Here is a 16,900-nt window from a genome sequence, read left to right on the forward strand (position 1 = left end):
AATCAGGTGATGCTGGGTGAATTAGGTTGTAGTAGTAGATGAATTTTGCTATTTAGCCGAAGTAGAGAGGATACAAAATGTAGACTTGCAATGGCGAGAGAAGTGTTTCTGAAGTAGAGGAGTTTGTTGACACCGACTATAGATTTTCTGGAAGTATTTGTCTGGAGTGCAGCCATGTATGAAAGTGAAACGTGGATGATAAGCAGTTTAGACAAGAAGAGAACAGAAGATTATGAATTGTGGAGCTACAGTGGAATCTGAAGGTTAGAAGGGTAGTTCAAGTAACTAATGAGGAGGTACTGAATAGAATTGGGGAGTAGGGGCATTTGTACCACACAGCCAGACTAGAAGAAGTGATCGGTTGGCGGAACACATTTGGAACATCAAAGAATCACCTGTTTAGTATTGCAGGGGTAAAAATCATAGAGGGAGACCAAGAGATGAATACAGTACGCAGATTTAGAATGATGTAGGCTGTAGTAGTTACTCGGAAGAGGCTTAAAAAGGATAGAGCAGCATGGAGAGCTCCATCAAACCGAAGACGACAACAACAACAATTACTACTAGTATTACTACACTACTGGCCATAAAAGTTGCTACACCACGAAGATGATGTTTTACAGACGCGAAATTTAACCGCAGCCGCGAACAATTAACATTTTTCAGAAGGCACATTTGAATGGAGAAAGGGTGATGGCAGTGGGCCAAAAGACTACAATACACTACTGGCCATTAAAATTGCTACACCACGAAGATGACGTGCTATACACGCGAAATTTAACCGACAGGAAGCAGATGCTGTGATATGCAAGTGATTAGCTTTTCATAGCATTCACACAAGGTTGGCGCCGGTGGCGACACCTACAACGTGCTGACATGAGGGAAGTTACGAACAGATTTCTCGTACACAAACAGCAATTGACCGGCGTTGCCTGGTGAAACGTTGTTGTGATGCCTCGTGTAGGGAGGAGAAATGCGTACCATCACGTTTCCGACTTTGATAAAGGTCGGCTTGTAGCCTATCGCGATTGCGGTTTATCGTATCGCGACATTGGTGCCCGCGTTCGTCGAGATCCAATGACTTTTAGCAGAATATGGAATCGGTGGGATCAGGAGGGTAATACAGGCCGTGCTGGATCCCAACGGCCTCGTATCACTAGCAGTCGAGATGACAGGCATCTTATCCGCACGGCTGTAACGGATCGTGCAGCCACGTCTCGATCCCTGAGTCAACAGATGGGGACATTTGCAAGACAACAACCATCTGCACGAACAGCTCGACGACGTTTGCAGCAGCACGGACTATCAGCTCGGAGACCACGGCAGCGGTTACTCTTGACGCTGCATCACAGACAGGAGCGCCTGCGATGGTGTACTCGATGACGAACCTGGGTGCACGAATGGCAAAACGTCATTTTTTCGGATGAATCCATATTCTGTTTACAACATCACGATGGTCGCATCCTTGTTTGGCGACATCGCGGTGAACGCACATTGGAAGCGTGTATTCGTCATCGCCATACTGGCGTATCACCCGGCGCGATGGTATGGGGTGCCACTGGTTACACGTCACCCATTGTTCGCGTTGACGGCACTTTGAACAGCGGACGTTACATTTCAGATGTGTTACGACACGTGGCTCTACTCCTCATCCGATCCCTGCGAAGCCCTACATTTCAGCAGGATAATGCACGACCGCATGTTGCAGGTCCTGTACGGGGCTTCCTGGATACAGAAAGTGTTCGACTGCTGCCCTGGCCAGCACATTCTCCAGATCTCTGACCAACTGAAAACGTCTGGTCAATGGTGGCCGAGCAACTGGCTCGTCACAATACGCCAGTCACTACTCTCGATGAACTGTGGTATCATGTTGAAGCTGCGTGGGCAGCTGTACCTGTACACGCCATCCGAGCTCTGTTTGTCTCAATGCCCAGGCGCATCAAGGCCGTTATTACTGCCAGAGGTGGTTGTTGTGGGTACTGATTTCTCAGGATCTATGCACCTAAACTGTGTGAAAATGTAATCACATCTCGGTTCTAGTATAATATATTTGTCCGTTGAATACCCGTTTATCATCTGCATTTCTTCTTGGTGTAGCAATTTTAATGGCCAGTAACTTCAGACAACCATAATTTCTATACAGGCCAGCTTTTGAAGAGAATGCTAGGAAGTTTGGCGGATTTCCAGGGAGAAGTTAGAAAACGGTCACTGTACGGAGAGATGAAAGAGGAAGAGGAGACAGTGAAATATTGAAGAATTACTGGAAAGTCTGAAAATTAGGAACAAAGAGAAGATCAATAGTAAGTTACTTCACGTGGTCTATAGACGGCCGATATGGGGGAGAGCAGTGACGTTACCCAGCGGGCTTTGTGTAATGTCACGCCTCAATAGCGCCTCCTAGTGATTACAGAAAATGGTAAGGCGGCCGTGTTACGGTGCCTCGTATCGCTACCGCGCTGTCTGGTGGCGATAGAAGCGCAGTCCAGCTGTGTCATTGCGGGCACCAGAAGTAACCAGACCGACGCCTGCTCCTTGTTTGTCTTGAGGATCACGCCAGCCACAGGGGAACCGGTTCGGAGCGGTTCCCGCGCGCCTGAGGTTGACACGTCCTGTCATTAAATCAACGCCCCCCCCCCCCCCCCCCAACGCAACGCACCCATCCACCGCAGCTTCACTTCCTCGCCGGCGGCGGCGCTGGAGGCGTTCAGCAGCCAGCGCTGACTAAACTACGATTTTCCGATAGCAGTGATTTCTGCGAATGCCACTTCTCGGTAACTGCGATTTTCGCAGTTAATAAATTCACGACTTGCATCCGTCCGCGTTCGACTAATGCTATTTCTACATCTACACTACTGGCCATTGAAATTTCTACACAAAGAAGAAATTCAGATGATAAACGGATATTCAATCGACAAATATATTTCGGTGCATAGCTCCTGGGAAATCAGTACCCACAACAACCACCTCTGGCCGTAATAACGGCCTCGATACGCCTGGGCATTGAGTCAAACAGAGCTCGGGTGGCGTGTACAGGTACAGCTGCCCATGCAGCTTCAACACGATACCACAGTTCATCAAGAGTAGTGACTGGCGTATTGTGACGAGCCAGCTGCTCGCCTACCACTCACCAGACGTTTTCAGTTGGTGAGAGATCTGGAGAATGTGTTGGCCAGGGCAGCAGTCGAACATTTTCTGTATCCAGAAAGGTCCGTACAGCACCTGCAACATGCAGTCGTGCATTATCCTGCTGAAAAGTAGGGTTTCGCAGGAATCGAATGAAGGGTAGAGCCACGGGTCGCAACACATTTGAAATGTAACGTCCACTGTTCAAAGTGCCGTGGATGCGAACGAGAGGTGACCGAGACGTGTAACCAATGGCACCCCATACCGTTACACCGTTTGATACGCCAGTATCGCGATGACGAATACACGCTTCCAATGTGTGTTCACTTCGATGTCGCCAAACACGGATGCGAGCATCGTGATGCTATAAACAGAACCTGGATTCATCCGAAAAAATGACGTTTTGCCATTCGTGCACCCAGATTCGTCGTTAAGTACACCATCGCAGGCGCTCCTGTCTGTGATGCAGCGTCAAGGGGAGCCGCAGCCACGATCTCCGAGCCGCGCTGCTGCAAACGTCGTCGAACTGTTCGTGCAGATGGTTGTTGTCTTGTAAACGTCCCCATCTGTTGACTAACGGATCGGGACGTGGCTGCACGATCCGTTACAGCCATGTGGATAAGATGCCTGTGACTGCTAGTGATACGAGGCCGTCGGGATCCAGCACGGCGTTCCGTATTACCCTCCTGAACCCACCGATTCCATACTCTGCTAACATTAATTGGATCTCGACCAACCCGAGCAGCAATGTTGCGAGACGATAAACCGCAATCGCGATAGGCTACAATCCGACCTGTATCAAAGTCGGAAACGTGATGGTACGCATTTCTCCTCCTTACACGAGGCATCACAACAACGTTTCACCAGACAACGCCGGTCAAATGCTGTTTGTGTATGAGAAACCGGTTGGAAGCTCTCCTCATGTCAGCACGTTGTAGGTGTCGCCACCGCCGTTCCGTATTACCCTCCTGAACCGACCGATTCCATATTCTGCGAACAGTCGCCATCGGCGCCAACCTTGTGTGAATGCTCTGAAAAGCTAATCATTTGCATATCACAGCATCTTCTCCCAGTCGGTTAAATTTCGCGTCTGTAGCACGTCATCTTCGTGGTGTAGCAATTTTAATGGCCAGTAGTGTAGTTTATGTGACGTTTGGCTGAAGAGCGGATTTTATCCGCCCCCGCTGTGGAGAACTGAAATAAGAATAAAAGAATGGAAATGAACGTGCGGCATTGTGGGCCGGGAGTCCCCCATTCGGAGAAGTTCGGCCGCCGAGGGCAACTTAGTTATTGCATTCGACGCCACATGGGGCGACTTGCGCGTCGGAGATGGGGATAAAATGATTATGAGGACAACACAACATCCTATCCGTGAGCGAAGAAAATCTCCTGTTCTAGCCGGGAATCGAACCCGGGCCCCTTGGCGTAGCATTCCGCCGCGCTGAGCACTTTTGTTCGTTTTTTCTCTTTTTTTATTTATTTTTATTTTTTATATTTTTAACCAGCGCCTTAGGCCGCTTTTTTTTCTCCGGCTTTAGAGAGAGAATGTAAATTGATGGTATGGAAATGCACTTCTTCTGAACGACAAACTAAGTATGCCCCTTGTGTTGCCTTTGTTTGCAGCATGACTTGAATAAAAATAAATGTAAATTCCATTGAGAAGGCAGTCACATAATTGTTATGGAAATGTAACTGCGTCTATAAATTTCGTTCTCCGTGCGTGGATAAACGGAAAGAAGCAAACTCATTATTGCTGATAAGTAAAATTTTCTTCTTCAGAAGGTAATGAAGTAAAGTAGGCTTCTTCTGCTTGATTTTACACATAATTAACATAAATGTGCCTTACTGTGAAAAGAAAAGGAAAGAAAGGCAGAAACTAAATAAAGGGTGTATACCAGTTTCATCACTGTGCTTACCGCAAAACAAAGTAATAGATACACATGGGCTTAACTGGTCTATACTGATGATCTTCTCTGATTACTTTCTGCTGGAAATCCTCCTCCTGCTACGTGAAGTACAAACGTTAACCAAAAATCATTCGTCTAATATACGAAATGCTTGGATGTGTAATGTAAAGTACGCACTTTTTTGGTTACAGTGATGTTTTAGTTAAAAAATTTGCGTAATTTTCTTTGTATTTTTTAGTACACATCACATTGTGGTGCTCCGTTGTAAGGAATACCCAGAAGTCCTCCCTATTGCTTGATTCTATTGTGAGGATGTAATGCATCGTTTGGCCTTTCAACTAGTTAATTGGTTCAAAATGGTTCAAATGGCTCTGAGCACTATGGGACTTAACATCTTAGGTCATCAGTCCCCTAGAACTTAGAACTACTTAAATCTAACTAATCTAAGCACATGACACACATCCATGCTCGAGGCAGGAGTCGAACCTGCGACCGCAGCAGTCACACGGTTCCGGACTGAAGCGCCTAGAACCGCACGGCCACCACGGCCGGCTAACCAGTTAATCGCGTTTCGTTTTGTTTTAGGGTAAGGTATACGGTCAGGGTTTAAAAATTCAGCAGTCGTAACGGCGTTGGGCGTAGTTTTACCACTCAGCTAATGGGGGCGGATAGAATAAGAGAAAAAAACCAGTTCACGGAAGTCAGTTTTAGTATCTGACGATGACGCTGTAGGTTATCATCGAAAACTTGAAATTTTGTCCGAACCTGACGCGGTAAGTGAAGCGAGAACTTTTAATGTAAAACTGAACGAGTTTGGTGACCTGCAGTCAGTACCAGACGCTAGCGCGGAGAATTACCAGGGTTCACTGAACAGCCGGCATAAACATGTTTACCGTCCGTGCGCGCGTGACCGCCTTTGTGTAGCAGTGTTTGCGTTTCCGTTTGCGTTTCCATTTGCGTTTGTGGTTGTGTACGCACACTTCTGGCTGTTCCTTTCAGCACGCCGCAGCTGGCACCGTTCGTAATCTGGCAGAAAAATACCAGTGGGACATTGCGCTCCTATCACCATACATACGAGCGTCACTCCAAAAGAAATGCACACTATTTTTGTAAAAATACAGTTTTCATTCTGCATGACCCAGCGGGGTGGCGCAGTGGTTAGACACTGGACTCGCATTCGGGAGGACGACGGTTCAATCCCGCGTCCGACCATCCTGATTTAGGTTTTCCGTGATTTCCCTAAATCACTCCAGGCAAATGCCGGGATGGTTCCTCTGAAAGGGCACGGCCGACTTCCTTCCCCATCCTTCCGTATTCCGATGAGACCGATGACCACGCTGTCTGGTCTCCTTCCCCAAACCAACCAACCAACCAACCATTCTGCATGTGTGAAACTTTTACGGTGTGTAGATACATTCTTCCCGCTTGTTTTCAAACTTAGTTCAACCTGTTCCCGTGAGTGGCGCCGTCACAGCATGTCTTCAAGATGGCTGCTACACTTGACGTTCGTCAGAAGCACGTGCTGTCATAGAATTCCTGTGCTGTGAAAACGAGACAGTGGGAAACCCACAAGAGGTTGAAAAAGGTGTACGGAGATGCTGCTGTCGATCGCAGTCGTGTTAGTCGGTGGGCGAGCAGGTTACGTGATGAAAGCGGGCCCGGCAATATTGAGGATTGTTCTCGCAGCGGCAGGCCTCGTACTGCACACACTCCAGACAATGTGCAGAGAAAAAATGGTTCAAATGGCTCTGAGCACTATGGGACTTAACATCTGAGGTCACCAGTCCCCTAGAACTTAGAACTACTTAAACCTAACTAACCTAAGGACATCACACACATCCATGCCCGAGGCAGGATTCGAACCTGCGACCGTAGCAGTCGCGCGGTTCCGGACTACAGCGCCTAGAACCGCATGGCCACCGCGGCCGGCAACGTGCAGAGACTTAAGGAATTGGTGACTGCTGACAGACGCATCACAGTGAACGAATTGTCACGCTGCGTTGGGAAAGGGGAAGGAAGTGTTTGCAGAATACTGAAAGTGTTGGCGTTAAAAAAGGTTTGTGCCAGGTGGGTTCCCAGGATGTTGACACTGGCTCACAAACAAACAAGAAAAACGGTATGCAGCGAACTTTTGGAACAGTACGAGAAGGGTGGAGATGAATTTCTTGGAAGAATTGTGACAGGTGATGAAACGTGTCTCCATCGTTTTTCACCAGAGACGAGGAGGCAATCGATGGAGTGGCATCGTGCAAATTCGCCCAAGGAACAAAAAATTCAAAACCACACCTTCTGTTGGAAAAGTTATGGCTACGTTCGTTTTCGATTCCGAAGGACTCTTGCTTGTGGACATCGTGCCAAGTGGAACCAACATAAATTCCGTGACGATACTGAAGAAACTTCAAGCTCGACTGAATCGTGTTCGACCACATCGGCAAAATCAGGATGTTTTGCTGTTGCACGACAATGCACGGCCACATGTCAGTCAAAAAACCGTGGAAGCGACCACAAAACTCGGATGGACAGCACTGAAACACCCGCCTTACAGTCCTGACCTGGCTCCGTGTGACTATCATCTCTTTGGGAAACTGAAAGACTCCCTTCGTGGAACAAGGTTGGTTCAAATGGCTCTGAGCACTATGGGACTCAACTGCTGTGGTCATAAGTCCCCTAGAACTTAGAACTACTTAAACCTAACTAACCTAAGGACATCACACACATCCATGCCCGAGGCAGGATTCGAACCTGCGACCGTAGCGGTCGTGCGGTTCCAGACTGTAGCGCCTTTAACCGCTCGGCCACTTTGGCCGGCCGTGGAACAAGGTTTGAAGATGATGACTCCCTTGTGCACGCTGCCAAACAGTGGCTGCAACAGGTTGGTCCAGAATTTTACCGTGCGGGTATACAGGCGCTGGTTCCAAGATGGCGTAAGGCAGTTGAGAGGGGTGGAAATTATGCGGAGAAATGAAAATATTGTTCCTAAAGGATGTATCTACACACTGTAAAACTTTCAGACATGTAGAATATAAGATGGATTTTTAAAAAAATAGTGTGCATCTCTTTTCGAGTGACCCCCGTATTACGTCCCTACATTTTGGTGCTTATACGAGGGTAAGTCAACTGTTATCTGCAAAGTAGTATAAATTTTCATTGTAATCAAATAGGAAAGTTACAAGAACATCATTTTTCGACATAGTCTCGTTGCGTTTCAACGCACTTGGTCCATCGTTCTACAAGCTTCCTGATGCCCTCGACAAAGTAGGGTCTCGGTTCAGCTGCGAGCCAGGAATACACCGCTTCCTTCACTGCTTCTTCCGAGGCAAATCGAAGGCCCCTTAACGCCTGTTTAAGTGGACCAAACGAGTGATAGTCAGAAGGGGCAAGATCGGAACTATACGGAGGATGATCCAGTGCTTCAGATTTGAGTTTCTGGAGCGTTTCATCAGAGTGGGTAGCAGTATGCGGACGGGCATTGTCGTGCGACAACACAACACCTTGTGACAGCAATCCTCGGCGTTTGCTTCGAATTGCTGGCTTTAGCCTGGTAGTAAACATCTCACTGCAACGCACACTGTTTATTGCTGTGCCCCTTTCCCCTTAATGTTCCAGTACTGGACCTTGTGCGTCCCAAAAAAACCGTAAGCATCGGTTTTCCTGTGAACGGTTGGGTCTTTAACTTTTTCTTGCACCGTGAATTTGGATGTTTCCATTCCACACTCTACCGTTTGCTCTCTGGCTCGTAATGATGTCTCCATGTTTCGTCACGTGATCCTAAGAAGTTGTTCCCTTCGTTACCGTAGCCATCCAAATGTTTTTTTGCAGATGGCCAAGCGCGTTTGTTTATGCAACTGTGTGAGTTGTTTTGGGATGATTTCGTAGGCAGAACCGTGACTAATTTGCAGACGATCTGCCCCTTCGTCAATAGTTAATCGCCACCGCTTAAATTAACCTTGCCACATTCGATTAACCATGCCGACCCTGCGTCATTGCGGGAAAACGGCACCAGCAAAAGAGAGAAAAGAAAGGATCTTGTATTGTCCTTCCAAGACACTGTCCATTCCATTCAACTGCACTTCCAAGCCTTTTTGCTGTCCCTGACAGAATTACAAAGTCATCGGCAAACCTTAAAGTTTTAACGAGTTTTTCTTCTCCAATACAGGATTAATTACCAATATTTTATAAAACATTGTCAAAAATATTGTTTAAACTAAAAAACGATTATAAATTACAATTTTTCATCTTAATATATTTTAAGTACACACCAGTGGTCGTAGCGGATGCACCTTCGTTTAAAAATATGCATTGACTGAAAAGCGAACCGAGCTGCCGACATGGAGAACACCGTTGATCACCGAAAAGCTTAACTTCATCTAAGGTGCGACTGGATTCGTGATTTCCTGTCAGTAACGTCACGGTTCGTAGTAATAGACGGAAAGTCATCGATCAAAACACAAGTAATATCCGGCGTTCCCCAAGGAATCTACTGTTCCTGCTCTATATTAACGACATAGGAGACAATCTGAGTAGCTGTCTTAGATTGTTTCCAGATGATTCTGTCATTTACCGTCTTGTAAAGTCATCAGTTGATCAAAACGACTGCCAAAATGATTTAGATAAGATGTCTGTATGGTGCGAAAAGTGGCAATTGACCCTGAATAAAGAAAAGTGTGAAGTTAATTCACGTGAGTACTAAAAGAAATCAGCTACATTTCGATTACGCAAAAAGTCACAAAACTGAAGGCTGTAAGCTGAACTAAATACTTAGCGATTACAATTACAAATAACCTAAACTGGAACGATCACATAGATAATGTTGTGGGTATAGCAAACCAAAGACTGCGATTCGTTGGCAGAACACTTAGAAGGTGCAACAGGTCTACTAAAGAGACTGCTTACACCACGCTTGTCCGCCATATTCTGGCGTACAGCTGTGCGGTGTGGGATCCGCATCAAGTGGGACTGACGGATGACATCGAAAAAGTACAAAGAAGGGCAGCTCGTTTTGTATTATCGCGAAGTAGGCGAGATAGTGTCACAGACATGATACGTGAATTGGAGTGGCAATCATTAAAACAAAGGCGTCTTGCGTTGCGACGGGATCTTCTCATCAAATTTCAATCACCAGTTTTCTCCTCCGATGGTGAAAGCATTCTGTTGGCACCCACCTACATAGGGAGAAATGATCATCACGATAAAATAAGAGAAATCAGGGCTGGCACAGAAAAATTAAAAGTGCTTGTTTTTCCCGCGTGCCGTTCGAGAGTGGAACGGTAGAGAGACAGCTTGAAGGTGGTTCACTGAACCCTCTGCCAGGCACATTATTGTGAATAGCAGAGTAATCACGTAGATGTAGGTATTAAATGCGCTTGGAAACCCTTGCACTGAGTTGGTTTGGATGATTGATATTTGAGGCATGAACTTTAGGTACAATAAATACAAAAAATTTACAAAAATCCGATTGGCGTGTGGCCTTCTTCAGTGTAGAACACGTCAAAACGCTTCAACTTCCTTAGCGGATTTTTCTAGCTTTTTCGAAAAAAGTCTTAGCGGATGGGATAGCTAAAGTGGTACATGTATTTTGCTGTTTGGAGAGCATAATAACGGACGATGGCCGCAGTGGAGGGAATGCGACTGGCAATAGCAAGAGAAGCGTTTCTGGAGAAGAGAAAATTGTTAACATCGATTATAAATTTAAGTGTTGGGAAGTCTTTTACGACGATATTTGTCTGGACTGTAGCGTTGTACGGAAGTGAAATGCGGAAGATTAACCGTCCACATAAGAAGTGAATAGAAGCTTTTGAAATGTGGTGCTACTGACGAATTTTGAAGATTGGATGGGCACATTGACTAACGGCCGAGGAGGTACAGAGTTGAATTGGGAAGAAAAGAAATTTGTGGCGCAACTCGACTAAAAGAAGGGATAGGTTGATGCGAAACATCCTGAGTCATCAAGCAATTGTTAGTCTCGTACTCGGGGAGGGCAGTGAGGCCTGAAATTGTCTATGGAGACGTAGGCTTGACTAGCGGTGCAGGTGGGTGTGGGTTGCGGCTGCCGCACACGTGTGCAGAGGTAAGTGGGTCTCTGGTTCGCAACCCGGTTTCGCCAACCTCTGCATCCAGGACGACTTTCTCTGCCCGACTGAGCCTACCGGCTGGGTCCTCGCTATAGGCCCCCGCTGCAATAGCCTGTAACAAAACACTGAACTTCTTTTTCACGGCCTCCCGATCTCAGAGATACAGGAAAATTGTACAGGAGTGTGTGCTCTGACTCTTTTCCAGTGACCCGCCACCGTCTACTCTGAAGCGCCGTAGCGTTCCTCCTCAACGGAGTCGAGTTAACTACACCACTGACCATTAAAATTGCTACACCAAGAAGAAATGCAGATGATAAACGGGTATTCATTGGACAAATATATTATACTAGAACTGACGTGTGATTACATTTTCACGCAATTTAGGTGAACAGATCCTGAGAAGTCAGTACCCAGAACAACCACCTCTGGCCGATATAACAGCCTCGATACGCCTGGGCATTGAGTCAAACAGAGCTCGGATGGCGTGTACAGGTACAGCTGCCCGTGCAGCTTCAACACGATATCACAGTTCATCAGGAGTAGTGCCTGGTGTATTGTGACGAGCCAGTTGTTCGGCCACCATTGACCAAACGTTTTCAATTCGTGAGAGATCTGGACAATGGGCTGGCCAGGGCAGCAGTCGAACATTTTCTGTATCCAGAAAGGCCCGTACAGGACCTGCAACGTGCGGTCGTGCATTATCCTGCTGAAATGTAGGTTTTCGTAGGGATCGAATGAAGGGTAGGGCCACAGGTCGTAACACATCTGAAATGTAACGTCCACTGTTCAAAGTGACGTCAATGTGAACAAGAGATGACCGAGACGTGTAACCAATGGCACCCCATACCGTAACGTCGGGTCATACGACAGTATGGCTATGACGAATACACGCTTCCAATGTGCGTTCACCGCGATGTCGCCAAAAACGGATGCGACCATCGTGATGCTGTAAACAGAACCTGGATTCATCCGAAAAAGTGACGTTTTGCCATTCTTGCACCCAGCTTCGTCATCGAGTGCACCATCGCAGGCGCTCCTCTGTGTGATGCAGCGTCAGGGATAACGGCAGCCATGGTCTACGAGCTGATAGTCCGTGCTGCTGCAAACGTCGCCGAACTGTTCGTGCAGATGGTTGTCGTCTTGCAAACGTCCCCATCTGTTGACTCAGGGATCGAGACGTGGCTACACGATCCGTTTTAGCCGTGCGGATAAGATGCCTGTCATCTCGACTGCTAGTGATACGAGACCGCTGCGATCCAGCACGGCGTTCCGTATTACCCTCCTGAACCCACCGATTCCATATTCTGCTAACAGTCATTGGATCTCGACCAACGCGAGCAGCAATGTCGCGATACGATAAACCGCAATCGCGATAGCCTACAATCCGACCTTTATCAAAGTCGGAAACGTGATGGTACGCGTTTCTCCTCCTTACACGAGGCATCACAACAACGTTTCACCAGGCAATGCCGGCCAACTGCTGTTTGTGTACGAGAAATCGGCTGGAAACTTTCCTCATGTCAGCACGTTGTAGGTGTCGCCACCGGCGCAAACCTTGTGTGAATGCTCTGAAGAGCTAATCATTTGCATATCACAGCATCTTCCTTCCTGTCGGTTAAATTTCGCGTCTGTAGCATGTCATCTTCGTGGTGTAGCAATTTTAATGGCCAGTAGTGTGTAAAGTTATTGTTATTCACTTCAATGGCTTCTTGTTGTCAAATTTACTCCTTGTCCTAATACGATTTTTAAATGTCTTAAGCAAGTTACGTGGCACTAGTAATGTTCTACGACGACCGTCTTAACACGATGCTGCAGCTGATCGGGAAAACATTGTCGGAGCCGTAAGTGCTCGTAATACACTTAGAAAAAAAAAGGTAAGAAAAAAAAATGTTCACCATCACGCATCAGCGTGTTGAAGATCGACCGACGATTTTGCAAAATATTACGTTTAAAATTATAATCGCTTTTTCTCACTTTTGCTTCTTCTATTCTTTACAACCAACATTAGATTGTCATTAGTCGTATATTTAAGAAGTGAACTGCGTCACAATCAAGAAATATGTTTCCAGAATGATATTTTCACTCTGCAGCGGAGTGTGCGCTGATATGAAACTTCCTGGCAGATGAAAACTGTGTGCCGGACCGAGACTCGAACTCGGGACCCAGGCAAAGGTCTCGAGTCTCGGTCCGGCACACAGTTTTCATCTGCCAGGAAGTTTCCAATCAGCGCACACTCCGCTGCAGAGTGAAAAATCTCATTCTGGATTCATCCCCCAGCCTGTGGCTAAGCCATGTCTCCACAATATCCTTTCTTCCAGGAGTGCTAGTTCTGCAAGGTTCGCAGGAGAGCTCCTGTAAAGTTTGGAAGGTAGGAGACGAGATACTGACAGAAGTAAAGCTGTGAGTACCGGGCGTGAGTCGTGCTTCGGTAGCTCAGATGGTAGAGCACTTGCCCGCGAAAGGCAAAGGTCCCCAGTTCCAGTCTCGGTCCGGCACACAGTTTTAATCTGCCAGGAAGTTTCAAGATATATGTTGTCGCCTATGTAGACCATTAACCATAAGGTTAATGTTTCAGTAACCCAACTGACAAAAAGTTACATGAAGTGGTATTATTAATACACACATCAAAAGAAGTTTTGCATCACCTTGGTTCCGACAGTTTCGGAAACTACAGATAATTGGAATAGAGATCAACTTAAACATCATTTCCGCCCATTTTATTGTTGGTCCAGATTGTCCCACTCGTCAACGGCGATTTGGCGTAGATTCCTCAGAGCGGTTGGTGGGTCTCGCCGTCCATAAACAGCCTTTTTCAGTCTATCCCAGGCATGTTAAATAGGTTTCATGTCTGGAGAACATGTTTGCCACTCCAGCCGAGCGATGTCGTTATCCTGAAGGAAGTCATTCCGAAGATATGCACGATGGAGGCCCGAACTGTCGTCCACGAAGGCGACTGCCTCGCGAATATGCTGCCAATATAGTTGCACTATCGGTCGGAGGATGGCATTCACGTATCGTACAGCCGTTACGGCGCCTTCCGTGACCACCAGCGGCGTACGTCGGCCTCACATAATGCCACCCCAAAACAGCAGGGAACCTCCACCTTGCTGCACTCGCTGGATAGTGTGTCTAAGGCGTTTAGCCTGACGGGCTTGCCTCCAAACACGTCTCCGACGATTGTCTGTAACACTCATCGGTGAAGAGAACGTGATACAAACCTGAGCGGTCCATTCGGCATGTTGTTGGGCCCATGTATTCTACAGTAGGTTCCTCCGAGTCCCTAAGTGCATGGCAAAGGGTGGTGTTCGCTTTGTTTGTACCGCTCCGCCCTTCCCGTTCGCTGTTATACAAGCAACGCGCCACAGACCGTTGTAGCCGGCCGGAGTGACCGAGCGGTTCTAGGCGCTACAGTTCGGAACCGCGCGACCGCTACGGTCGCAGGTTTGAATCCTGCCTCGGGCATAGATGTGGTGATGTCCTTAGGTTTGTTAGGTTTAAGTAGTTCTAAGTTCTAAGGGACTGATGACCTCACATGTTAAGTCCCACAGTGCTCAGAGCCATTTGAACCTTTTAATTTCACTCCCCTCTCCAACTTTGTCATTTGTTTCCTTAACCACTTGCCCAGCATACAGACTTAATAACATCAATCTAATTTTATACGTATTTCGCGGCTTCAAACGTGACTGTATTCAGTACATTGGAAGTATGAATTAACAAACGCCTTCAGTCACAACTTTTCGAATTTTATTAAGTACACGATGCATTTCAGACCCTGTGGGTCCATCATCAGGCGTAATTTCTCTTCGTACATACTTTGCTTTTTTCGCTTGAATGAGGTGAAATGCATGAGAGAAATATACGTTTCACCTAATTGAAGGGAAAAAATAAAGCATTTATTAGGACAAGTTACACCTGATGACGGACCCACAGCGTCCGAAATGCATCGTGTACTTAATAAAACACGAAAAGTTGTGACGGAAGGCGTTTGTTAATTCGTAATTCCAATGTATTAGTAACATCAGACCTATCTCACTCCCTTCTCATATACGGCTTCCCTATCACCTCTTTTCGGCTCAAACTCGATAAGCGACCTGCATTCGTTACCAGATTTCTTCAAATCACATTTAAGTGCCTGGCAAAGGGTTCACCGAACCACCTTCACAATCCTCTATTATTCCAATCTCGTAAAGCGCGCGGAAAGAATGAACACCTTATCTTTCCGTACGAGCTCTGATTTCCCTTATTTTATCGTGGTGATCATTCTGCCCTATGTAGGTCGGTGTCAACAAAATATTTTCGAATTCAGAGGAGAAAGTTGGTGATTGGAATTTCGTGAGAAGATTCCGTCGCAACGAAAAACGCCTTTCTTTTAATGATTTCTATCCCAAATCCTGTATCATTTCTGTGACACACTCTCCCATTTTTCGCGGTAATACAAAACTTGCTGCCTTTCTTTGAACTTTTTCGATGTACTCCGTCGGTCCTACCTGGTAAAGATCCCACACCACGCAGCAGTATTCTAAAAGAGGGCGGACAAGCGTAGTGTAGGCAGTCTCCCTAGTAGGTCTGTTACATTTTCTAAGTGTCCTTCCAACGATACGCAGTCTTTGGTTAGCCATCCCGACAACATTTTCTATGTGTTCTTTCCAATTTACGTTGTTCGAAATTGTAATACCTAGGTATTTAGTTGAATTTACGGCTTTTAGATTAGACTGATGTATCGTGTAACCGAAGTTTAACGAGTTCCTTTTTGCACTCATGTGGATGACCTCACACTTTTCGTTATTTAGGGTCAACTGCCAGCTTTCGCACCATTCAGATTTCTTTTCTAAATCGTTTTGCAAAAAATGGTTCAAATGGGTCTGAGCACTATGGGACTTAACATCTATGGTCATCAGTCCCCTAGAACTACTTAAACCTAACTAACCTAAGGACATCACACAACACCCAGCCATCACGAGGCAGAGAAAATCCCTGACCCCGCCGGGAATCGAACCCGGGAACCCGGGCGTGGGAAGCGAGAACGCTACCGCACGACCACGAGATGCGGGCAATCGTTTTGCAGTTTGTGTTGATCTTCTGATGACTTTATTAGTCGATAAACGACAGCTTCATCTACAAACAACAGAAGACGGCTGCTCAGATTGTCTCTCAAATCGTTTATATACATAAAGGAAGAGCAAAGGGCGTATAAACTACCTTGGGGAACGCCTGAAATCATTTCTGTTTCACTCGATGACTTTCCGTCAATTCCTACGAACTGTGTGACCTCTCTGACAGGAAATCGCAAATCCAGTCACATAACTGAGGCGATATTCCATAAGCACGCAATTCTACTACGAGCCGCTTGTGTGGTACAGTGTCGAAAGCCTTCCGGAAATCCAGGCAAACGGAATCGATCTGAAATCGCTTGTCAATAGCACTGAGCACTTCATGTGAATAAAGAGCTACGTATACTAACGCGCACCGCGAGCTAGCGTAGCGTAGGACAGGGAAGGGCGTTCGTATTGCTGGCAGTGGGAGCCACAAACTGAGCCGGCCGTTGACCTTGGCAAGGGCACACACACACACACACACGACCTGTTGGCCTTCAGCCCTCCAGCGTAGCCAACAGCATCGGCGCGCCAGACAAACCCTGCCTCCAGGAGCTGCCTCTCACACTTAACGAGCAGCCGGTGTATTCTAGCCCTTGCAGTGCACGGGAGCGACAAGCCATCGTTTCGAGTCACAGGGGAATTACACAGCGGCCCAAATGAATGTTGACGTTGTTTCGTTTTGATACCTGATAATCGCCACATA

The 16,900-nt window shown here is 46.8% G+C and overlaps 1 protein-coding gene across 1 annotated transcript in view; it reads right to left on the reverse strand.

Annotated features, from left to right (window-relative positions):
- The window catches only part of LOC126426679 (D-3-phosphoglycerate dehydrogenase), an 81,627-nt gene that overhangs the window by 51,277 nt on the left and 13,450 nt on the right, over positions 1-16,900 (reverse strand). The window lies entirely within an intron of this gene.

This window comes from Schistocerca serialis, chromosome 11 (genome assembly GCF_023864345.2).
Source record: "Schistocerca serialis cubense isolate TAMUIC-IGC-003099 chromosome 11, iqSchSeri2.2, whole genome shotgun sequence".
NCBI classification, from domain to species: domain Eukaryota; kingdom Metazoa; phylum Arthropoda; class Insecta; order Orthoptera; family Acrididae; genus Schistocerca; species Schistocerca serialis.